At 26.7% G+C, this 26,263-nt stretch overlaps 1 protein-coding gene and 1 long non-coding RNA gene across 20 annotated transcripts in view; one reads left to right on the forward strand and one right to left on the reverse strand.

Moving 5' to 3' along the window:
- The window catches only part of Gos28 (golgi SNAP receptor complex member Gos28), a 66,161-nt gene that overhangs the window by 25,069 nt on the left and 14,829 nt on the right, over nt 1–26,263 (forward strand). The window lies entirely within an intron of this gene.
- Nucleotides 16,504–25,837, reverse strand: LOC145318947 (uncharacterized). The gene is made up of 4 exons (XR_013879606.1): nt 25,557–25,837; nt 17,284–17,407; nt 16,880–16,981; nt 16,504–16,592 (listed from the first exon to the last, which is right to left on the reverse strand). It is a non-coding gene; the product is annotated as an uncharacterized LOC145318947 (long non-coding RNA).

The following is a 26,263-nucleotide window of genomic DNA, read 5'->3' on the forward strand; positions in this document are numbered from 1 at the left end:
TGATTATCTCAACTCCTGTTCAAGATAAATGGCTGGAATTTTTAGGGATTAATTAAGTCAACATTCTACACATTTCTATAAAGTTTTTTAAAAACATGATAATTGGTTGGGGTGCTAGATCGATTCCTAGTTTTTAAATTTTTCATGATTTTTTCGACTCCTATTCAAGATAAACATTTGTAATTTATAGGAATTAATTAATTCAACATTATACATATTTTCACCAAGTTTAATAAAGACTTGCTATTGGTTGGGGTGCAAGATCGATTCCTAGATTTTACGTTTTTCTTCTTAGCTTAATGCTTCAAAAAATATTTAAAAGGTTTCATGATTTATTTCATTTATAGGTATCTTTTTAGCATACTCAAAAGATTATTTTTTCCTGATGTCTATCAATAAATTTTGAGCTTCGCTACTTATGGATGTTGTCATCCTTGTTAAATTATTTTTTTTTTAATTTTTTTTATTAGCTTAATTTATTTCAGTATAATTACAAATAACATTAAATAAACTATAATATTTTTGGATTTTTTTATAAATTAAATGCAGTAAAATATTTCACATTAATGAAATAATATGTATAATAATTTGTTTTGTTTTAATAGTTTAATAGTTATTTCTTTCATCGTATTAGAAAGTCGTTTATAATACGATGCTAGACATAGTTTTTTCGTATGGATGAGAACCTGTTCCTATCCACCGGATTCGAATGAATACGAGAAAAAGAAATATTTACTTTATTAGAAAAAAAAACATTTTTAGGTTTGAAAGTAAGTAATATTATCTTAATATATTGTAAAGGAAAATTCGAAAATTCAGATGGAATATTAATATATGAAGAAGTTCTTTTTTAACTTATTGAATTGTTTAATACGTACTCTTTATAACTTTGTACCATTATCTATTTTTCTTTATGTCTCTTTCGCTTCCATTATCTGTCTGTCTCTCTTGTTTACCCCCGCCTCTACCTCTCTTTCTCTAAATTTCCGTTGCTACTTAAATTATCGTTCTAGTTGTATTTATTGATTTGTTTGTAGTTGTACCATTATTTATTACTCCGTATGTTTTTATCGCTTCCCTTATCTTTCATTCTCTCTCTCACACACATACATACTATTGTTAATTTTGTACAGTTTTGTCCTCTGTTTGTACAGTACAAACATCATATTTTTTGTTGGTCTATTTTCTCTTTCTTTTTCTCTCAACCTAGGTACCCATCTCTCATTTTATCTTTTTATTACTTGTACATAATTATTTAATTGTTAATTATGTACAGTTTTGTCCTCCGTTTTTACAGTACAAATATATAATATTTTTTACTCCATTTACTCTGTCCATTTCTACCTCTCATTTTTCTCTATCTTTCTTTCTCTCAAACAGGGGGAGCAAAGCAACCTGATTTTCTCAGCTACACTAGATATATAGTTTCTAATCTTTTTAAAAGATTATTGTTAATCATATGAGTAACCTTTTCTCCCTCTCTGTTAAAATTTAATTTCCTCAATTTTTCCCTACTCTATATACAATTATTCTTGTGGTTGAAAATGTACAGTTTTTTTCTCTGCACATATACAGTTCTAACTGTACATATAGTAAACCTCTCTCTCTCTCTCTCTCTGGTCTCTAAACTGTAAAAGGGTGACTCTGTCATTTCAATAATTTTCAAATTGAAATGCAATTATGTTGGTGTTGGTTAAGATCCTCCTACTGGCTTTTAACAAAAATAAGAGCTCACCAGCCGCCGCTTTAAGCAAACTGCGGCTTAATTTAATGATGCATGTAATGAAATTTTTACTCCAACTTAAATTGAAACATTGTAAAAGCCCCATTATTGCCTTCTGAATATTGCTGGTTAGAAGATTTTTCTGATACATGAACATTTCAATAGACGCCAAGTCCGTGGCTCAACACGTATCGCATTAATTAGTCGTCAGGTAGGTGATAGGTGAGAGGGCGGGGTTGTAACTACTCTAAAATAGTTGAAAACTTTCCTAGACCAAATCAAAGATGTTTTTGTCATGAGAGGTGGGAGGGGGGCCTTTGGTCGAGCCTTTACTAGATCTTAGTAGACACACATTCTACATTTTTACATAATCTCTCTCTCTATATATATATATATATATTAAGTTCTCCTTTATAGAGAAGCTTCAGTCAGGTTCTGGGATGGTTTTAGGCTATTTTTTTGGTTTTTGGTGTTGGTTTTAAGCTAACTTCTGCCAACTTTTTATTACCATTTGAATACAAAGTCCTTAGATGCTAAATAATCCTAAATTTATCCTTGTACTAATAGTACTACTTCATCTCTTTTAATAGTACAAGAGTACTATCCCATCTCTTTCAATAGTACAAGTGTACTATTCCATCTCTTTTAATAGTACAAGTGTACTATACCATTATTTTTATAGTACGTAAGTACTATCCCAGTATTTTCAATAGTACGAAAGTACTATCCCCATCTCTTTCATAGTACAAGTGTACTATTCCATCTCTTTTACTAGTGCAAGCATAGTACAAATGAATTATCTGTCTACTTTACCTTATAGTGCTAATGTACTATGATATAAAGGAATCCCCCTCACTGCCTCCAACCTCACCTCTTCAACTATAGTTTTTTCCCTAATAAATATAGACAGTCTAGATACACAATCACTTATTTTCACCAATTGGAACACTTTGTAGGAATAATACGAACGCATTATTGGGTTAGAAAAGAATGATACATGCTCTGGTATGGTATATCAGTTTTTAAAAAAATATAAAAGTATTAGGTCAGCTATGAAAACTGGAATTTCTATGGATAAACATTATTTAAACTTTCGTTGCTCGAAGAAGGAAAATGAATGTCATGTGATATAAAATCTTTGTCTACTTAAAATTACTTTTCAAGTTGGACGGATTATTTTGTTTAATTGGTCATCTAGGGTAGTAAATCTATTATATTTCCGTGGAAGACCAAGCACTGCAGCAACAAAATTCATGTAAATTTTGTGTAAAAATTAATTCCGAAGGTTCAATACCCTCGTACATTTTTATTATAAAAAAAACCTACTGTTCTAACTCCATCCCAATTTAACCTAACCAAATCTCAGATAAAGAGGAAAGTTAAATAGAAGTTTTGTTAAGGATTAATTTTTTAAACCTTTTTTTGGGGGGGGGGGAGGGGGATTTATCATTTTAATGTGTATAATTTGAAAAAAATTCCCTAATTTCATTAATTTTAATCAAAATGTACTAAAAATTATTAGTGTAGTATTAGTCACCACTACTTTCGGACATATTACACTCACTTACAACACAAAGTTATTCTTACGTAAATGTTTCAGTTACCAAAGCTCACATTTTAATGCCACAAGTTTCCGCTAGGGGTGATTTTTAAATACAAATGAAGTCAAATTAAGATGACCAGGGTATATTTTAGTCGGAAATTTAGATATCAAAAAGATTAGAAAACAGATAATAAATTAGAAAATAAATAATTTCATTTTCTATTTGTACTATTTGAACATGAATCCTTTGGGCTTTGATTATATATTTCATTTACAAAGATGTAGGTATAAACCTTACTTGAATTTAATAAATAAAATTACATGATTCTTCTTGATAGTGCATTTGTCATATAAACCTTCTTTAAATAGATTAAACTAGCCTTGTATGTAACAGAATGTCTGAGTTTGTTTTTGTAATTTAAAATCTCGCTGCCCGATATGATTCTTTTTTACAGTAAGCTTCTTATAGGTCCAGGGAAGATGTATAAGGGGGGGGGGGGAAGTTTGTACAGTTATAGGAAATAAAAATTCGGTACCAAATTTTGCCCTGGCCGTTTGGGCTTGTTTTTATAGTTATCAACCTAATTCTTTTTGTAAGCTCTCTTATATGATTGGATCTACCTGTAAAATTTTGTAAATTGAATTTTGGGACTTTCCCTCTAGGGGCTAGTGGGGCAAAAGAACCCCCGAAACACTAAAATTTTAAGTTATGAGCTTATTTTTAAAGATATCGAGCTGATTTTTTAAATGGAACCTTTTATTACATAGATTAGTTGATTAGCCACCCCATATTTCATTTTAGCACTTTACTTCTAGGGGCTTTTGGAGTAAAAAAAAAACCCCAAATACAAAATTTATAAGTTTTGAGCTTACATGCCTCTAGAGGTAAGGTGCAAAAATGAAATATGGGATGGCTAATCAACTAATTTATGCAATAAAAGCTTCCATTTAAAAAATCAGCTCGATATCTTTAAAAATAAGCTCATAGCTTAAAATTTTAGTGTTTGGGGGGGTCTTTTGCACCACTAGCCCCTAGAAGGAAAGTCCCAAAATTCAATTTTCAAAGTTTTACAGGTAGATCCAATCATATAAGAGAGTTTACATAAAGAATTAGGTTGATAACTGTAACACCTTTTAAGTAAAAGTAATAAAATTTAAGTATTAAAATTGTAGATAATTGATGTGAACTAAATAAATTTTAATCTCTATGACGTACATAATAGATATTACCACACTTGTAGTTATGTGATGTATTATTGTAATATTTTTGTATTTGTGGAGTTAGATTATAACCATAAAACAGATTACACTGAAATATAATATAGAAGAAAATTATTTGTGTTACCTTCATTAGCGGACTTTATTACAGATTGGCAACCACATCGGTCAAGAATCAAGGAAAATTTCTTTTGGACTTGGTAAAATTTTATTTTTTTCAAAATTTTTTAGTAGGATGAATGGTAACTTTTAATTAAAGTAAATCTAATTTATAATTTCAAAAGATATCTAGTTGGTTACAAATAAAATTTGTGAATAAAAATCTAATTCCTTTTTTTTAACGATAATATTGTCTGATAAAGGCAAAAAGATAATAAAAATAAAGTTTTGTCTACTAAAAATAGAGGCAAAAAGATAAAATCTAATTACGGTAATATACAAAAAAAGATAATTTGGTCTGATAAGGACTAAAAGATAGTAAAAACAAAGTTTGTCTACTAAAAATAGGGGGCAACAAAAATTGAATTTATGCTCCATTACGTTCTAAGGTTGATAATCAACATTTTTGAACTAGTTATTATTAAATTTGATGTAAAAAAGAAAACCTTTAATCAATCAATAAATCAAGATAATAATTTTTATGTTTATGAAGCAAATTTCTCATTTAAAATTGGGGAAAATTTGAAAATTATATATTATGCAGTTAAAAGATTAATTCAAAATAGATATAATTTAATAAGACAAGGTAATACAGGTATAGGAGATAGAGGTACAGCGGAGAATCTGGATAATAATTCATCATACAATAGACAAGAAGTAGATCAAGAAATAGCAGGTCCTTTCACATTTAGTCATTTTGGAATAAATAGAACTTTAGACAGGTTTCCTGAGTTTAGAAGATATTTAGGTGGAACGATAATAATTGGAAACAGTCAAATTGATAATATCTATCATTCTGATTCAGAATAAAGTTTTAAAAATATACGTCATCAAAATATTAAAATATTGAAAAATTTCATGAAAATTGTTGTAAATATTTAAAACACAAGTGTTTTTCACCGGACATACACTGTAATTATAGTAATTATATCATTTCATTAAAAGGTTGGGAAGTTGAAAATTTTTTAATTACCTAACATTTTTAAATTGTTAAGAAAATAATATTATAGTTTTGTACTTTGGACACAAAAGAAAAGTCTAAATTATAAAACTAAATATAAAGATAATTAAAAAAGGTAAAATAAAAGTTTTGTATATTGAACACAAAAGAAAAGTTCAATTCAAAGTTCTACAAATTTGTAAAGAAAATAATATTATAGTTTTGTACTTTGGACACAAAAGAAAAGTCTAAATTATAAAACTAAATATAAAGATAATTAAAAAAGGTAAAATAAAAGTTTTGTATATTGAACACAAAAGAAAAGTTCAATTTATAAAGTTAATAATTATTGTTAAAGTAATTAAATGATAAAATTTTGCTTAAATATTCTTGGTTTATGGAAATTAAGAATTCTATGTTCTGAAATTAGAGGGCAAAATTGGACTGAAAAAATTCGAAGCTGTCAAATTACTCTTGGTTCTATAACTATTATAAGAATTAAGTTCAAACAAACATTGTAAAATTTTTAGGTAAAGGTAATTTTAAAAGATAATTCTACTTGTTAATCTAAAAATTGGTAAAAATAATTTTGGAAAATAACTCTACCTGATTTATCTGGAAAGTCATCAAAACATTGTTCCTGTTCAAATTTCATTGAAATCTAAAAAAAAAGATAGTCTCCACCAAGAAAATTGTTCCTGAAAGATAATTTGGTAAGCTAAAAATAAAGAAGGTTTTAATCAAAATAAAAACTTTCAACGGTAATCAAGTTTTATTTTATACACTGTAAAAAACATTTTCCTTAAAACATAAAGGTAAAGAAAATAAAAAATGTCGGACACAGAACAACAAAATGATCCTTACTTTGCAGGTGCCAGACGAAGGAAGTTTAGTAATTGGTTTGTTAAAAATAAGGAAAAATATCTAGAAAGGCTACAAAAGTATAAAGATAACTTGGAAAATTCAAATGGAGAAAATTACAAAAGTATACGTGAAAACCATGTAGATTTTAATACAGAAACAATGGATTTATTGCGCAACAGAGAAGCAGAAAGTTATGTAACAAATTTTACAGAGCTTACTGATGATGTTTCACTTGGAAATCTCAGGGATGAAAGGGATAGAGAAATGAACTTTGAAAGAAGAAATTTTAATCAACATAGAGATAATTCTAATCAATTTAATTTTGATAGAGAAAATTTTAACACAAATGATCATGATAATAATCAACATCAAAATCAGTGGGGTGAATTTAGAGGTTTTAATTATAGACAAGAACAAAGATATCCAAAAAATGAAAGATATTTTGAAAGAAATGAAAGAAATTCTAGACAATCTAGAAAAGATAGTTTTCAAGAAAATAGAGATTCTTATTTAAATAAAAAATATATGGAAGATTTACAAAAGAAAATTGATAATCTAAATATGGAAATAAAATATTTAAAACGAAAACCGGCTAGAGGAGAAAAATTTGAGGCTAAAACAGTATATAGATCTGCGGAAAACAGGGATTCTAGCCCTGCGGGACTCTCGTTGACCCATGCAGCCGAAGCTGTGGAACTATTAGAGGAATATTTAGTATCAAATCAAGCAGAAAAACAAAAAATGAAACAAAATGTTATTAAACAATTATCAAAAATTGGTAAAATACAAACATTGGAAAATAAATATAACTCGTCAAAGTATTATAATTGTGATGATTTCACACCAAAATTTATAGATACAAGTCTAAGATATTACAATGTTGAGAAAGTTAGCGATAAGTTAAAAATTATAAAAAATCAACTTCTCTCACTGAAAAATGTAGGACTGATCGATTACATCGACCAGTTTGGTGAATTCGACTTTGATAGCTTTTCACAATTCGAATTCAATGCAGTTTTCCACAATTCTCTCCCAAGGGATACCAAAGATAGGATTGAATGCAAAAATATAAACCCAGCAAAATTGACTACCAAAGATTATCTTAACATTGTCAGTGACATTGTTAACAATGGACGTATAGCAAACCATAACATTGATTATATGCTTGAAACATTTAAAACATCCAAAAGAAACATAGAGGATATTTATGATGAGTATAGAAGGAAAATAAATAATCTACCTCCTAATGTTATGTCTGCTAGTGAGAAAGAAAGAAGAATACATTCTCAAATGATGAAATATCTACCAACTCAATTATTATCTATTTTGAGAATAGAAGAAGCTAAATTAGGTAGAAATCTTAATAGTGAAACACTCCATGATTTCATATTGCTTAATAGGGATCAAATAAACAAATATCTCAGATTTGTTAACAAAACTACAATGACAAAGAAAGTTCCAATAAAAAGGATAGATGAAAATGAACTAGAGGATGATAATACCACGGAAATAAATTATGAAATAGAGGAGGAGTATCTTACTGCAAGTAGTGATGAAGAAGATGAAGATTCCAATGTTTTAAAAGTAAAAAATGAGCCTAGGCCATTTAAAAAATGTAAAATATGTAAGAAAAACTATCATACTCAAGACGAGTGTATATTTAATCCCGATGAAAATAAAAGACAAAAAAATCAGCAAAAACTAAAAATTAGAAATTGTCTTAAATGTAAGGGCCAACATAAGGATAGTAACTGCGAAATATTTAAGAAACTATTGGTTTCTAAACCATGTGAAAGGTGCGAAGCGGCCGAAAAATATGAATACCACCATACCCCAGAAGAATGCCTACAGGTCAATTTTTTAGAGAAAATAAAAAACAACCAATAAAAAATAAATTCAATGAAAAATGGTATAAAAAAGTTGAAAAATTAATTAATGATAAAAATGACTCAAAAAATAAATTAGAGCTAAAAAATGGTTGTTTTTCAGAAAAACTTATAGTTGGAAAAGTAAATGATAATAATTATAAAAAATTAGGCCAAAATTATGCTAATTATGAATTATATATTAATATGATAAAAAATGAAATGATGCACAAGTGTTTAAGTAAATTAATAGGGTATTTGAACCTTTTTAATTTAAAGTACAGGTGTTATCAATGTAAAAATTATGAAAATAAATTCAAATCTTTAGAATATTTAAATTTAATAAAAATTAAAAATAATAAACAAGGACAAAACCATCCATTAGTGTTGAATAAAATAAATGATTATCCAATGGAAAAAATAAAATGGATAAAAATAGAACCTGTTTGCGATGAAAATATAATCAAGAAAGACAATAATAAAATATCCTGTATCAATTTAATAAATAGAAAAAGAAAAATAGATTCAAATGTATATTTTAATCATAAATGTTCAAAATCAAACAATGAAAAATTCAATATGAATATTTGTAGCGAAGAAATTATTCAAACAAATAACAAGTACAATATTGTTAGAAATTACATAACAATGCATGGAAATAAAATAACAAGCAGCAATGTGTCAAAAAGCATAGAAGCGAAAATTGTTAAAAAAGAATATAAGGTAATTAAACCATCCAAACATTGGTATATAAACCATAATGTTTTCTATATAAAGCTAAATAAAACTAATAAAATTAAAGATACTTTTATTATTCAGATAAGGAAATATTTGGAAAGAGATATGAATTCAATAAAAAGAAAATTAAAGAGTTATAGTAACATTACTTTCTCTGTAAAAGATGTAGAAATAATGAAAAAAATAGATGAATTAAAACCAGATACGTGTAATTTGAAGGAAAAGGAAATTTTTCCAGCCAATAGTTGGATTACTTGGGAGTCAAACCTTCAATGTCCGAGTATACCTGAATTACAAAATAAAGTATTTAAGGATAATAAATTAAAACAATGGGGAAAAACTATTATAAATAAAACCAAGAGATATAAATGGGTTCAAGATATCAAAATTAAGTCAGAAAATACGGTAAATTATTTAAAAGAAATAGAAATTATGAAAAAATTTAAAAAATTTGTTGAAAATAGTGAAAGCCCAATTATAATTATGTGGATAATTATGATAGCAGTATTTATGATAAGTTCCATGGAGAAAAAGATAGATATTGTATTAAATCTAGGAACCTTTTGGATTTCATATATCTGTACCAAAAAGAGTATAAATTGGATACTATTAATATGGAATTGGCTGAAAAATAAAAGAAAAAATTATAAAACTATAAAAAAGAAGATAAAGTACAAAAAGATAAGATATCATAAGAATAAAAAGAATAAACGGAAATATTCAATGAATAAAGTGAAATTTAAAACAAAATTAGTAAAAATAGATAAAGCAAAAGAATTCTGTTTCCCAATATTTTATGAAGATACCAAGATAATCTTTGAGCTAGACACAGGTAGCGAATATAATATTGTTTCCAAGGATTTTATTCAGAATTATATCCCTGACTATGAAAAATATTACAATGGTCCAAATAACATTTCACTGACTGGAATAGAAAATAATAATCCAATAAATGTGATAGGAGTATATAAAATACCATTTAATTTACCAGGTTATGGAAATATTAATTTAACAATTCGAATATCAGATAATATTGATGATTTTTTTATACTGGGAAGACAATTTTTCAAAAAAGTTGGAGGTCTACTACAATACGATAAAGAAAATAAAACTGTAAAATTAGAATTTTCAATGAAAGGAACACCCAGCTTATTTTTTGGACAAAAATTACAGTTTAAACCTAGAGAAGAAAAATATCTTGTGGGAAAAATTATAAATGGTGAACCAATAAAAGATTATGTAATTAAAAATAATGTAAACTTGCCCGTGTATATAGAAAAAGAGAAAATAGTGGAAGATAAAATGATATGTAGAGTAAAAAATAGATTGAATATACCTGTGCAGTGTGGCTTATCAGGGGCCTTTTTAATGCAGAATCTGGATCATCCTGCGAAGGACCATATCGGCGACGGTTCTCTTGATTTTGATTCTCCATTACAACAAACTTCATGGTCTAAAATAAAGAAAATTGTAAAATCAATGAAAGAAAAGATAATTAAAGATAAAAAAGATATAGATAAAGATGAAATGAGCCACTCTAATAGTAAAAATGAATTTATAAAGGCTTTTAAAGAAAAAGTTGACCACTCTAGTGGTGTGGATATAACAAAATTATTAGAAATAAAAAATTTAACGGTGGAAGAAATAGCAGCTTTAATGAAAACTGGAAATGCTGACGGTAATTATCAAATAGCAGAATATTTGTATAATGAATCAATTTATTCAAGACATACATTTGATTGTGGGAGATTATCAGATAATATACCTAAATTAGATGTAGAAACAAAAAGTGAAATGGTAAAAAACACTAAACCATACAATTTGACACCTGAAGACCAAAATCATGTAACCAATTTTTTTAACTTATTATTAAAAAACAATTTAGTTGAAGTAGCTCCACCACATCAAAGTTTTGGAGCACCTATATTTACTGTAAAAACTAGAAATGATGGTACTGGTTTACCAAGGATAATAGCAGATATGAGAAATGCAAATTTAAGTATTAAGCAATCTAAAGCTGCTACTCTACCAGATTATAAACAATTATTGAATAAAATGATAACAAAATCTAAATATGTGTCATCTTTTGATTTGAAAAAATGCTACTATAGTATCCCACTTTCAGAGAGGGCAAAAGAAACGGGGCTATTTAATGTTATACTTCCCCAGGGAGTATATAGATTTAATACAGCTATAACTGGGTTAAATTGTGTTCCTGCTTTTATTGTGCAAACCTTTTTAAAATATTTACATTTAGATGAAAATGGGAAATTTAGCTACATAAAAGACATAATTGTCTTTATAGACGATATTATAATTTTCTCAGATGGTAATTTAGAGGATCATGTCTGTAAGGTAAAAAATGTTCTTAAAAGATTAAAGAAAATTGGGGTAAAGGTATCCCCAGAAAAGGCTAATACTTGTATAGATATTGACAACGGTGAAATAGAGCTACTTGGATATAAAATTAAAAACAGAAAATTTTGTATACCTGATAAAAAAATAAAAACTATTACAGAAATGACATATCCTGACTCATTAAAGAAACTACAAGTGTTTTTGGGAAAATTAAACTATTATAGAAATATATTTAGTTTAAAAATACATGAAGCGTTAAATAAATTATACAAAAAACTTTCACCATTCACCTTTGATGATGAATTAAAGAAAAACTTTGATATAATTAAAGAAAAGCTTAACAGAGAAATTCAATCAATAGACACTATAGAATCTAATAGTGTAAATGTCTTGTTTAGTGATAGCAGCTTCTATTCTACAGGAGGGGTGTTATTAAATTTAAATATGAATGAAGCCTGTAAAGATTTGGTACACAAAATAAAAAGCTTTAAGTTCACACCAGAAAATAAAAAGAAATTTTTAAAAGAAGGGGAAAATCTCCAAATACTAACATGTAAGGATAATTTTGTTGAAACTTTATTTGAAACAGCAAAAATTTTAAACTACAAAACACAAATTACAAATGATATACAAGCTTTTATGAATTTAGCTTTTATTTACTGTCAATTGACAGATTTTGAAGGATTTTTTCCAATACGGGAAAATGAAACTGAAAAAATGGCATTAAAACGGCTTGAAGATAATTTATTTTGTAAGTCATACACAGAGATAGATAAAAAATACATGGAAGAAAAATTAGATGAATTTACATACCTCTTGGCAGGTTTTGCGAATCTCCTGGATGTCAGAATCCATATGTTTAACAACACCCATAACCTCGGTTTTAATGTGGGATCCCAGCTTTCTGAAATATTAATAATGTATAATTGTGAAGAAAACTTATACTATGGTATAAAAGTAATCAAATCAGAACGATTCAAAATAACTACAATAAATTTTTCTCCAGATCTTATGAAAAAAATTGAATTAAATACGTACTTCTTAAAAATAATAAAAGAAAACACCTACGAGCAAAACAAAAAGTTTATAAAAATTTTGGGGTATTTTTCCAAAGCAGTACCAAAAGGTACTGAAAAGCTAGGAATTGCTTTTCTAGAAATGTGGGCATTATATTTGTGTTTAATGCATTTTGAACCATATATTATTAACAGACCCACTTATATTTTGATAGACAGTAATGTAATTACCGCAGTCTTAAATAATAGTAAACTTATAAAGAAAACTACAAAATTAGATAACTTAAGTTCTAGAATTACATCTTGGTACAGCAATGATAATATCTATTTTATTCATTGTACAGATAAAGAAAATCTTGCGGACATCTTTTCAAGATTAACTGGAGAAAATGAAAATACTGGATTTAATGAAACATTTAAACCAGTATATAAAGATGAAATGTTAGAAATAGTATCATTGGAACAAAATTCTAGGATAAAAGAAAAATCTTATGATAAACCTTTAAAGCGAATGATAAGGAAAAAAGACATTTATCCAGCAAAAGAAGTAATAAAAAACATTCAAGAAGCCTTAAAATTGCCGGATCCAGGAAGACATATTATTAATAAATTAAATAACATTATGAACACGAAGGACTTTGTGAATTTACAGTTACAAGAAAAAAATTGTCCTAATCAAAATCCTATGGATCTGAAATTCATAGATAAGAAAATTTTGTTACCTACAAAACTAATTTTACCATTTATATGCCTATTTCATTATTCTTTAGGTCATATTGGTAAAAAGAAATTAAAAAATTATATATTTGATAATTATTATATAAATAATAAAAAATATGCCAATATGATATGTGAAAATTTGACAAATTCTTGTATGGGTTGTTTAACAAACAAACAATTAGTACATAAATATAAAGAGGGGTCTACATCTTTTATTAACAGTAAAAGGCCTAATGAAACCATTTATATTGATTTATTGGAGTTTCCAATAATAGAAAGCCATTTAAAAAAGAAATCAAAATTACCCAGCGCAATTCTGGTAATTAAATGCGTGTATAGTAATTATATTTCATTATATGTAATAAATGAAAAGAAAGATTATGCTATAAGAAATTGCCTCACAAACCATTTTTGTACTTATGATTTACCTATGTATTTAGTAAGTGATAATGCCCAACTATTTAAATCTAAACTAATAAAAACATATTTATCAAATTTAAATATAAAAATGGTAGAGAGCTCTGCTTTAAAATCTAAAGTTAGGGGCTTTGTGGAGATAGCGGTGAAAAGAATTAACTATCTTTTACGGGTAGTTAGAGAAAATAAAAAATACTTGGACGTCCATCATATTATTTCTATAATAGCATATATGCTGAATCATACACCTTATGGAAATAGTAAGTTAACCCCATACAACATTATGTTTTTATCAGTGAAAAATTTGGATGGTAATATAAAACAGCCAGGCGAATATTTGTTTGATTATAAACTTAAAGTAAATTCTGATCTAGAAGAAAAATTAAAAAGTTACCATAAAGAATTTTTAAATATGGTAAAAGAATGTAGAAATAGAATTATCAAAGAAAAACAGAAGGTAATATTAAAGAAAAACAAGAATAGACTTGACCACAAATTTAAAATAAATGACTATGTTATTATTAAATTAAATGACAGTGGTTATGGTGCAAAATATAGACCAATTTTTGGAACTATTCTGTATAAAGTTATAAAAACAAAGAAATATGTTTTACTTTTAGAATCAACAGTAAGTAATCAAATTATAACTAGGCATATAGCGGATGTAAAGTTAATTAATTTTGAAAAAATTGCAGAATTAAACCTCCCAAATTATATAGCTGAGATGTTTGGAGGCATTAATTTAAGTAATTTAAGCAATATTTTTGATATACCTAATATGGAATCAAAAAGATCAAGAATAAAAACGAAAATTAAAGAAACAGAAGAAAAATTTGACAATATAGAAAGTGAATCAGATGAAGAAATCTTTATACAAAAAGATGAAAATGATAATCTGTCGGATATTCAAGAAGAACCCTATTTAGAAGCTTTGGATGAAACACTATAACAAGCCATTTAAATTTCAAGTGAAAAATAAAATCGATTTCCATATTAAAATAGCTAAATATGTGAAAAAATAATGAAAATTTCTAAAAAAGATAATTTTTATGATAATTAAATAGATAAAATAATAAATTAAAAGGTAAAAATTTGAATGTATGGTAATTAAAAAGTATTAAAACAGAAAAGAACACTTGTGGGAAAAAATTAGGAAATTGAACGTACGTATAATTGCGTGTTAATGCTTTAAAATGATAATCATCAGACCATAAAAAAAAAGGACACCTGTAAAGTGGACCTAATAGTAATTAGGGGTAATTAAATAAAAAATGTACACTAGTTGATAAAATGATTAATAAAACACTTGAAAAGGTAGATGATTCATAAAAATTTGAAAAGTTTTGAGGTCATAAAATAAACAATTAAAAGATATATGATTCATAAAAATTTAAAAACACTTGAAAAAGTATATGATTCATAAAAATTTAAGAAAGTTTTGAGGTCATATGATTAATTAAACAAAATTATATTTTAAATGTGTAAAGTTACCAATTATAGTTTTGAAATAGGAGATATTTGCTGATTATTTTGAATAGTCTAATCTAAAAATAGTCTAAAATTTGAACCTAAAATGTATGGCTAAAAAAGATATACAAACAATTATGCGGTAATTAAAAAGACAATCATTTCTTCTAAAAAATTAAAAATTGTACATAAAGAACCATAGAGTAGGTTTTGTGTGTAAAATGATATTAAAAATGAGGTTTCATAAAAGTGAAATAAAATCAAAAATTTTTCATGAAAACAATAAAATTGGTTAGAAGGAAAAAATGTTTAAAAAATGAAGTGTCCTATATATTATAAATAAAATAGGGTCAGGAAAATTAAAGTGGGGTCTCTAATTAAAGAAAAGGACACTCTTGTTTTAATTCAAAAATGTTGGGAAAAGATATAAAGATAAAAATAAAAAGTCAAAACGTTACACACATAACACTACGAAAACTAAAAAACCACAACCCCCCCAACTAACGGAAAAATTTAAAGATAGAAAATTATAAATACCAAATAAATAAAACCAAAAACACCCCCCCACTAAATTATTCATTTTAAAGGGGTGACATATTAAAATGATTGTTTAAGAAAACATTAAATGAAAGAATGACCTTTTATAGACTAACTTTTTAAAAGGACACTTATAAAGGAAAATTTATAAGTAAAATAATGTGGTTTATAAAACATGATAAAAAATAACTTAGGTTATAAAAATGAAAGATTTGTAAACTATTTTTCATAGAAATAATGTGGTTTATGGAATATAATAAAAAATAACTTAAGTTATAAATATGAAAAACTTGTGAATTATTCTTCATAAAAAATAATGTAGTTTATGAGAACTTAGGTGATAAAAATTGGTTAAAATAAAGTTAAAAATAAGCTAGAAAGTCAAAAGAAAAAAGAGACTGTCCTTTTACAAATTATGCTTTAAAAAGGGACACTCGGTCAGTTGATATATCAATTTAAAATGAATATTGTTAAAAAAATCATTAAATAGATTATTAACAAAAAATAGCAAAAGAAATGTAAAAATCTGTTTAAAATTGAAATAATAAATAACGGAAAAAACTTTAGAGAAACAAAGATAAGACGGTTCTTTTAAATAGAACATCTTTTTAAAACAAACATAAGACTGTTCTTTTATAAAACATCTTTTAAAACTGGACAAAAAATTGTCAACCCAAAGTAAAGTAGTTAGGTATGACATTAGTTCATAAAAAATACTCTTAAAGCAAACATATCTCAAAATTAAAACAGTTAATCTCAGTTATAGTTTTACAAGAATTCTTGGCTTAATTTATTTTGAAATGTGAAATAAATTAAAATTATAATTTAATGTGAAATTTTCAGAGAAGAAAATGGATCCAGGGAGAGATAGAGACAGGAAAAGATATGATAGGTAAAAAAATTATTACTTGAATTCCTCTTCATTAGATGGGTTTTTTTCTGTAGCACGTTTTCTGTCGCAGTAATCTTTCAAAGTTTTATGTATCCACCGAAAGAAAGTCACCAGATAGACTAGTGGAACGATAACCTAAACAAAAAAAGTCTATGGGCTCAAAGATATCCCTCAAAAGAACAAATTAAAATGGTAAAAGTTCAAGAAATGTCTTTATTTTCCATAGCAAATTTTCCTTTGAATTAATTGATTTACGGTAACATTAATTCGAAGCTAGTTAAAGTTATGAAGTATATGATAAAAGTAACTTTAATTAGATTACCCTTATTAAGTCAAGGGTAATAACACTTTTAAAATGAAAAGTAATAATGGTAAACTCATTTTAAAAGGGGTAATTTTATATGGGGTTCATGTAAAGTTACCTGCAAAACCATAACACAGGAATAACAGATAAGTAGGTAGCGAAGAATAGCTACGTTGATACCCAATAACTGCGTACACAAAGTTGAGACAAGTGTTCCATCCTAGAAAGAAAATTTTTCTTCAGAATTTAATTTCACACATTGTATTAAAAATTCTTACGCTTATGGTATTAAAAAATGCTCAATTTTCAGTGATATTTTAAATTAAATACTCAAAAAAGAAATGTTAATACTCAAATCTCCTGTGATTATAAAATACTCATTGAACTTTTTCTCAAGATTTTTGTCAAGCTAATTAATGCCATACCTTAATTTATGAAAGTTAACTTTAATGAAAGATATTTATTATTGATAATTAAAACTATATAAGAAAATAAGATAAGTTAGTATGAATGATAACTCACGTCAGTATTCAATAAGTTTATTAAACCCAACTGAATCTTGTGTTGAGATAGTAATGGGTTCTTCTCCCAAAACCTAGCGAGAGCGTCGTCGATAATGTGGGGCTGCTGTAAGGTGTAGTTGACCCTAAACAAAGATATAACATTTATGGAAATTCTTTTTAATTCCTTAAGATAAAATTTTGATTAAACTAAGATAATGAATTAAATTAGTAAGAGTAAAAGTTTATGATTTACATAATGCTATATTAAGGGGAAAAATTTTCCAATGATAATCAACAAAATTTTCTAAATGCTAAAAATTTTCTAAATACTTAGATTTAAATTTTTAATGATAATCTGTAAAAATTTTCTAGAATTTTCCAATGATAATCAACAAAATTTTCTAAATGCTAAAAAATTTTCTTAGATTTAAATTTTCCAATGATAATCCACAAAATCTTCTAGATACTTGGGTTAAGTTTTCCAATGATAATCTGTAAAAATTTTTTCTAGATACTTATATTTGAATTTTCCAATGATAATCCACCAAATTTTCTAAATGCTTAGATAAAATCTTCCAATGATAATCTACGAAACCTCTTTAAACGCTTAGATTTAAATTTTTCCAATGATAATCAACAAAATTTTCTAAATGCCTAGCTTAAAATTTTATTATGATAACTTACATCATATTATACACAAATTCTTGTATATTCTCTTGAACTAAATTAACATCAACAGTGGACACAGTTAGTTTTTCTAACATTTCATTTTTATAAACTTGTAGCTGCGGGCCGCAGGCCATTTCACAGATATTGTTACGACTAATGTTAAACATTTTCACTAGTAAAGTAAACTTTCAACTAAAATACCTGAATAAAGTAAGATGATACTACTTGATACTACTTGATACATTTTTCTGTTGACATGCAAAAATTCTGAAATTAAAAATATACGTAGTTTATATGTTATGATTAAAAAGATAAAAAGCGAAAATTATATGACAAGATAATTTATAGACAAAACTTTAATTTTAAAATATTATGAGGGTAAAATTAAATTGAAAGTTTAGGAATACATTATAATAAAGATAAAATTGGAAAAGTAAAAGTATAAAATGATAAAATGTTGTTATGGATTTTGAAAGTATTAAAAAAAAAAAAAAACTATTGCTAAAAATTAAGTGGAAAATTTGTTGGAAAGATTAGACGTGTAAAATGTTATTTTCAGGGGAAGATATAATAATGGAAGGTACAGGGGTGGATACATCAGGATTTAAATTTGTGGAAAGTTGGGAGAGATCCATTTGTACTTCTTTTAAAACCTTAAAATGCTTCTTGTTCATCAAAAGTCTCTTGAATAGCAGACCTAAAAATAATTAAAATTATTATATTTTTTTTAGGAATGGAAGTCAGTCCAGGGATGAAGATAGAGGCGTTAAACGCTACAACCAAGGATTGAGGGACAAGCCATATGAAAAGAAAAGATCAAAAAACGATAATAGAGAATCATCAAATGACTCCATTGAAGAAGTTGCTGTAAAGCTAAAGAAAACTGGTTATACCCAGGGTGAAATAAAAAATATTCTGGGCGCTGCCAAGATATTCCTGTCATCAAAAAATGTGGAAATAAAAACAATGCTAGGACAACAAACACAAACCTTTGACAAAAAAGTATCTGAAAAGGAATGGAAAAGCATGGATAAGAAAGTAATGGAAATGATAGTTAAGGAACTCAATGAAAATGACTCAAGAAAGACAAAGTTTGTTATCATTGATATTGACATTTTCTCATGCTTTAGCAGCGATAGTTATGATAAAAATCTAGAGGTGTACATTGGGAAGATGAGTGAGATGATAATGTCAAATGTGAAATTTGAAGAGTCACCAACCATCTTGATCATGAGTTTTCCTGGCAACTCCATGGAAGATATCCACCTGCGCGATAAAAATCTGTTCCAACTAATAGAAGGAGTAAAGGAATACTTAAGACATGTAGGGAAGCAGATAAATATTGAGTATATGAGCCATATCAGAAGTTCAATTGTAATGTCTGTGCTACGTAGAAACAATCTGAATGAAAACACCAACACATATCCCCAATATGTAAACAATCTAAAAGCCAGAAATACCAACAAGGCAGAAATACCTATCTTCTTTGTTTACAACCTTGAAAATACACAAAAGTATTACTTCCAAGCCAGGTGTGTTGTGGAGTATATGGAAACCGGTCATTTCATCACTGCTCTGGCAATTCTGCTAAACAATTGTGATGATATATTTGTTAGACAAAGGAAAGTTGAATACAATGAAAGAATATTTGGTACAACAAATAATACTGAGGAAGATAAGAAAGGATTCAAACCTACAAATGAAAGAAGTGATCTAAGATTGAAATATCATGAAAACAAAGTTGCTCTTCTAAAAGATAAAAAAACACAAGCGGAACTTGAACTGGAAGAGTTAAAGAAAACAACAAAGAGTAAGAATCTAACTGAACTGACCAACAAACTCAAGAGGATTGAAAATAGAAGCCACGAGCTGCCAGAGAATGTCAAGCAGCTGCAAAAGTACATTTCAACCTTGGAAATAAAAATAAAAAACCTCCAAAATGAAATATTGAAAGAAGATGATCAAGACAACAAGATACTGCTGGAAATTAGATGTAAAAAAGCACAGAAGGAAATGAAAGAGGAAGAACATAAACTTAACCTTCAAAAAGAAGAAAGTGAAAAAGAATATGAAGACGACAAAGCAAAAAGAATCAAAATTATAAAGGAGAAAATAGAAAAAGAAAAAGCTGAAATTGCAAAAGATGACAAAAAAGTTGAAAGTGACTTTGAAAAGGAGAAGATAAGACAGCTACAAAACATCAATAACAAGTGCCAATCAAACACTGGACTGCTGGAAGATATTGTCAAATTTTGTCAAGAGATAGAAAAAAATCAAACTAAAATGACAACAGAAATGACCACAAATGATTCCCTTGAGAAAGAAGTCCAAGAATTAGCTTGGAAAAATGGTAATTTGACAGATGAACTTAATGCTACGCTTGAAGAATTGGAAAAAGTAAAGAAGGAAAAAATGGAAGATGAAAAAAGATGGGAGGAGTTACGCGAAGACTACAGGCGAAGCCAAGAGCATTTGATAGAAATGCGCTCTGACATAACAACAAAGGAACAAGAAGTCAGTCAACTAACCAAGAAATTAGAAGCAAATAAAATCCTTGATATGGAAACATTTACCATTGGAGGTGATGATGAAGATGAAGAAATGGAGGAAGGAAAAAATGATATGGATGAAGAAATGGAGGAAGGAAAAAATTGAATGACATCACAGGCAAAAAACACAAGTGTAAATAAGTGTATATATTATAATAAAAGTAACACAAAATTGCCAGTTAGTTTTAAACTAGTAAATATAAAACATTGGAAAATTTTCTGAAGTAAAACATTTGCTAGTTATATTTGAGAATCAAACTTTTTATAAAGTATTTGTAAAGTTTTATGATAACATTAAAGTTCAATTTTTAAAAAAAGATTTATGAAGATAATATTGAAGGTACTTAACTAGATTAAGTTTTCAAAAAGATAATACTTGTTTCATATTTAAAGATATATGCAAATTATTACTTAAGAATCAAATTGTAAGGTTTCGTGATAATTTTAATGTTCAATCTTTAAAAAAAAGTATATAAAGATAATATTGGCAAAGTGTTTGTAAAGTTTTATGATAATAAGGATAATATTGAAGATACTTAATTGGATTAAATCTTCAAAAAGATAATACTTGTTTTCTATTTAAAGCTATTTAAAATTTCAAATTAAATGAAGTTTTAAAATGATAACCCTGTAAAATATTCAAAAGATAACCCTGTAAAATATTTGAAAATTACTTGTGAAATTATAATATTTGGTAAAGGATTTAAAGTTTAAACAAAGATAATTTAAAGTTAAAGTAACGTTTTCTTTAAAAAGATAGTTAAATAAAATATTTTTAGCGATAATTTAAAGTTAAAATTTTGTTAACTATGATATGATAACACTGGATAAAAGGATATGTAAGTTCAAATGTTTTAAAAATAAGATTTTTCTTATTATTAGAAAAAACGAAGTAAAGATAGTAAAATTTAAAGTCTTAAAAACGAAAATATTCTTGATATTAAATGATAAAATTGTTGTATTTGTAAAGTGTAATAGATCAAGTAAAGTATAATACTCTAACATAAAGATAATACTACGATAATTTTTGATTTCAGATCAAAATGAAAGTAATAAGATGGTTAATGATAATTTTGGTCACAATTGTAAACACTAGAAAAGGAGAAGAGGAAACCATCATATATGGCACATCCCACTTTGAGGTAAGCGAAAAGTTAAAAGATAATTTTAGAAAACCAGAAAAGATAAAAATAGAAATATTGGGCATAAAGGAACTTAAAAATTTAGAATTGCAATTGGAAAAAAATCCCTTTTTGTCTATATTAAGAGGGGAGCCAAATGTATTTGACAAATGGAATGAAATCAAACAAAAACTTGGGGGTTTCAATACAAATGATAATGTGGAAAATGATAATACATGTTATATAACAAACTTGATAGACGCAATGACATATATATTAAGCACTATTCCAAGGACAAAAAGATCAGTAGATAATATTGATGGACTTAGTGACGAAGAAATCGAAAATTTGTTTATAGAAATACAAAATAAAATTAAAACAGATCATAGAGAAATATATGACGAAAGCCAAATTTTGATTCAACAGGTTATTGATGCACAGACTACAACACAAGCACAAATAAAATTTCATAATTTTAGAAGATATTTAATGTGTCAAGTAAATGATAAAAAGAAAGAGTTATTGCTAATTATTGGCTATAATTTAATGAAAGATACACAGCTAAAAACTCCAATGGAACTAAAAAATATGTATAAATCTTCTTTAAATGAATTACGTATTAAGATTACTAATTTGCTTAATATTTTAGGAAAACAGTTAAGCCACCCTGAAGAAAATGAAAATTGCAACGATGAGCAACCTGAAAATGGAGAAAATGATAATACAAACGATAATAACCAAGAGGATGAGAATAATGATAATCAAAATGGTGAAAGTGATCATGATACTGACTCTAATGATAATAATGATAATAGTCAAGGAAATACTAATTCAAAGGATCAAAATGGTGATAACCTTGATAATAATTCAGATGACAATAATTCAGAGGATCAAAATGGTAATAACCTTGACAATAATTCAGAGAACCAAAATGGTAATAACCCTGAAAATAACTCTGAAAATAATTCTGAAAATAACTCTGAAAATAACTCTGAAAATAATTCTGAAAATAATTCTGAAAGTAATTCTGATAATCAGAATGGTGGAAACAATAACGACAACGATAACAATCAGAATGGTGGAAACAACAACGATAATGACAACGATAACAGTGATAATAGTACCACCAATAATAATTCTAATCAAAGTGAAAATGAAAATGACAATGATAGCTATAGTGAAAACACAAATAAAGAAAGCATTTTGCACTTTTATAATAATATTCGCAAGATGATCGTATCAATTAATTTAGAAGCTAATGGAAAAGCTGGAAATACATTAAATGAACTAATCAACAAAATAGATCAACAACTGTCAGTTATGAAGAATGATATATCAAACAACTTCGGAGAAAAATTTAATGAAAGTCTTGAAGAAATTTATAAACTACTTCAAAGCAGCTTCAACATATTAATAAACACCCTAAGTGATGAAGAAAAAAGAAAACTGGAAGAGCTGGATACAATTACAGGTGAAGACAGTAACATTAAAATTAACATCAGCCTTAAAATATTATCAATGGTTGAAACAATAAAAAGTATGGTGCAGTTATTAAATTTAACCTTTAAATCTTATCAATTAAATAGTCTAGATGATAGCTTTCTTACTAATAGGGATGATAATATTAGCGAAAGGAGTGTTGATAATGATGTATGCCACTCAACTCCTAATAAATGCACTAGCGATGGTATCCAAATATCAGTTATGAAAGATAAACTAAAAAAGATCTTAATGTTAGATGACATTAGTGAAATTAAAATAGATAATAAAAAGGGCAGTTCTGAAATCTATGAAGAAATTATTGAATTAATTTCTTTCAAGGACTACCTCACTAAAATCTCTAATTTTGAGAAAAGTAAATATAATTTTTCATCTCAGAAAAAACAATTTAATGTAGAAGGCTTAAAGGAAATATTAGAAGATGAAAGAAAAAATCACAGTATTATGGAAACATTAATTCAAATTATAAATTATCTTTTAGAGCTAGAAGAAAAATTAAAAAATTCAGAAATAGCAGTTTTAGATAAAAAATTATTTGCAGAATGTAAAATTATGGGTAGTTTTAAAAGCTTAGTTGTATCAAACAATACAATTTTTGGTTTTAAAAAGAAAATATCGCCTGCTTATAAAGTTATACCAGTGCCATTTTGCTTCGATAAAAAATGTCTTATTCTAGATGCAAAAAATTATGTTATAGACAATAAGGGAATATGTGAAGGCCAGATAATTGAAGATAAAAACTATTGTCTAAATGAAATTATAGATATTCCGTGTAAGCAAGAAAAGAAAAATACAGAAAAATGCCAATTTAAAAAAGCTAAAAAAGGTCAAACTATTATTTTGTTGAATAGGGAATATAAATGTGAAAGTATATGTACTTTTAGGAAAGACGGGGTAATTACAGAACAATCTTTTATAACAAATAAAGATTTCAATAATAACTTCTCAGAAGACAAAACAATTTTTGAAAGATTTGCTTCAGAAAATATATATATACAAATCTCATTATACATGGCAAATTTGATTCTAGGGTATATTGTTCTTAGTATATTTAAAAGAATTATGAGAAAATGTATAAAATTGTGTCAAAAAAAAAGGAAAAGAAAAGATAATATAGAAATGATAGTTGTAAATGAAGAAAATAGGCCTATGGTTAGACCAGCTAGAAACCAAAGGCGTATTCAGTTTAATCCCACAGCACCATAACTCATATATAAATTAATTTTAGATAATACCTGTGAGACACAATAAGAAAAGGTTCAGCAGGATGCTGAAAATTAAAGATGCCCACAGTATAGCGCCAGAGAAATTAATGGAGGGAAGATCCATCTCATCCAGGTACGGTATTTTATCCTAAATAAAAAATGAAAAAGATAATTTTATGATAATCCTGGGGAGAAATATTAGAATGATAATTTTAGCACGATAATTTAAATAGAAAAACAAAAAGGTTAAAAGAAAATTATGCGAAAAAATGCCTAAAGAAAATTTTAAAATATTCAATTTAAAAGTGTAAACTAAATGATAGTTGAAAAATTCATTAAAATAAAATTCTGTTTACTTTTAAGGTCTCCAAAGATATGTCAACAGACCCTGACAAGAATGAAATGGCGCTGACCGGTTCATTAACCAGAAATTTAAACGCCTGCGCCACAGTAAACACAGACATGAGTTTAGTAAATTGAAGGTAAACAGTATGACTACAACTCATTTTTGGAAAATATCTATAAAAAGTATTAAAAAGATATTACTTTTCTTGAAAAATTTATGATAACCATGCAAAGTTATTGAAAGTTTAAAAGATAATTTTATGCAAAGTTATTGAAAGTTTAAAAAATAATTTTATGCAAAGTTATTGGAAGTTTAAAAAGATAATTTTATGCAAAGTTATTTTAAAAGATAATTTTATAAAAATTGAAAGTAATAATGATAAATTCTAGTAGACGTGTATGATCACTGGCCACTGTAAAACTAATTATTATAACATTATAGGAAATTGGGTGGAAACCAGTAACAACAAAAAACCTGAAATTAAAGAAGCCAAAACGAACAAGGATAAAGAGAAATTTAAATTGATTTCTTATTTAATTTTTCATTGCAAATTAAATGTAAAAGTAGTGGTTTATTTTCCTTGTTATAGAAAATAGAAAATTTTATTATTAAAGAAATTTTTACAATTTTTATGTTAAGGTCTCCTCAAAAGGTTTTCAGTAAAATTTTTATGAAAAGTAACAAGTAAATTAAGATTTTTTTTTATTGTTGAAAAGTAAAATTACAGAAGAAAATTTTTCCATTTCAATCATTTGAATATTATGAATAAGCAAATTAAAATATTTTTATCTTTTGATTAACAATTAGAACTTAAAAAATTTTATATATATATCGCTTTTGGAATTATTATTGATACAAAAAAAAAAAAAAAGAAAAAAACATTAAAGGGAAATCACTTATACCTGCCTGATGAGTCAACAAGTTGTTCCGGATACGAGTTCAACAAACAAGAGCAGAGAATTCACCCATCTGCTGAGACAACATGCACATCCTTCTCTCCCTGAAATATGGAGAAATGTATTCATTGGATATTTGGAATATCAGGAGCTGATGATCCGCAACCACACATCCAGCCAGGAGTGCCTACAACTAGAATTACTGAAATAACAGCTGCCATCAGATGAATCCCTTATTAATCATTTTAATATTTCCAAAATGTGTTAAAATTTCTACAATTTTGAGTTCTAAAATACAAGCAAAAATTCCTTTTTTCTTTAAATAAAGCAAAATTACAGTATGATTTTGAAATTTTTTTAGTAAACAATTAAAAAGGTAATTTTTTTATTTTTTACATTCAAATATTCAAACTTATTTAAAATTTTTTTTATCAAACAGTCTAAATTAAAATTTTGTTTTACCTAATTAAAAGAAATTTTTAGCTTTTTGAGGGCAGACTGTAACACCTTTTAAGTAAAAGTAATAAAATTTAAGTATTAAAATTGTAGATAATTGATGTGAACTAAATAAATTTTAATCTCTATGACGTACATAATAGATATTACCACACTTGTAGTTATGTGATGTATTATTGTAATATTTTTGTATTTGTGGAGTTAGATTATAACCATAAAACAGATTACACTGAAATATAATATAGAAGAAAATTATT

Source organism: Acartia tonsa, chromosome 5 (genome assembly GCF_053477335.1).
Source record: "Acartia tonsa isolate MP-2025a chromosome 5, ASM5347733v1, whole genome shotgun sequence".
Classification (NCBI taxonomy): Eukaryota; Metazoa; Arthropoda; class Copepoda; order Calanoida; family Acartiidae; genus Acartia; species Acartia tonsa.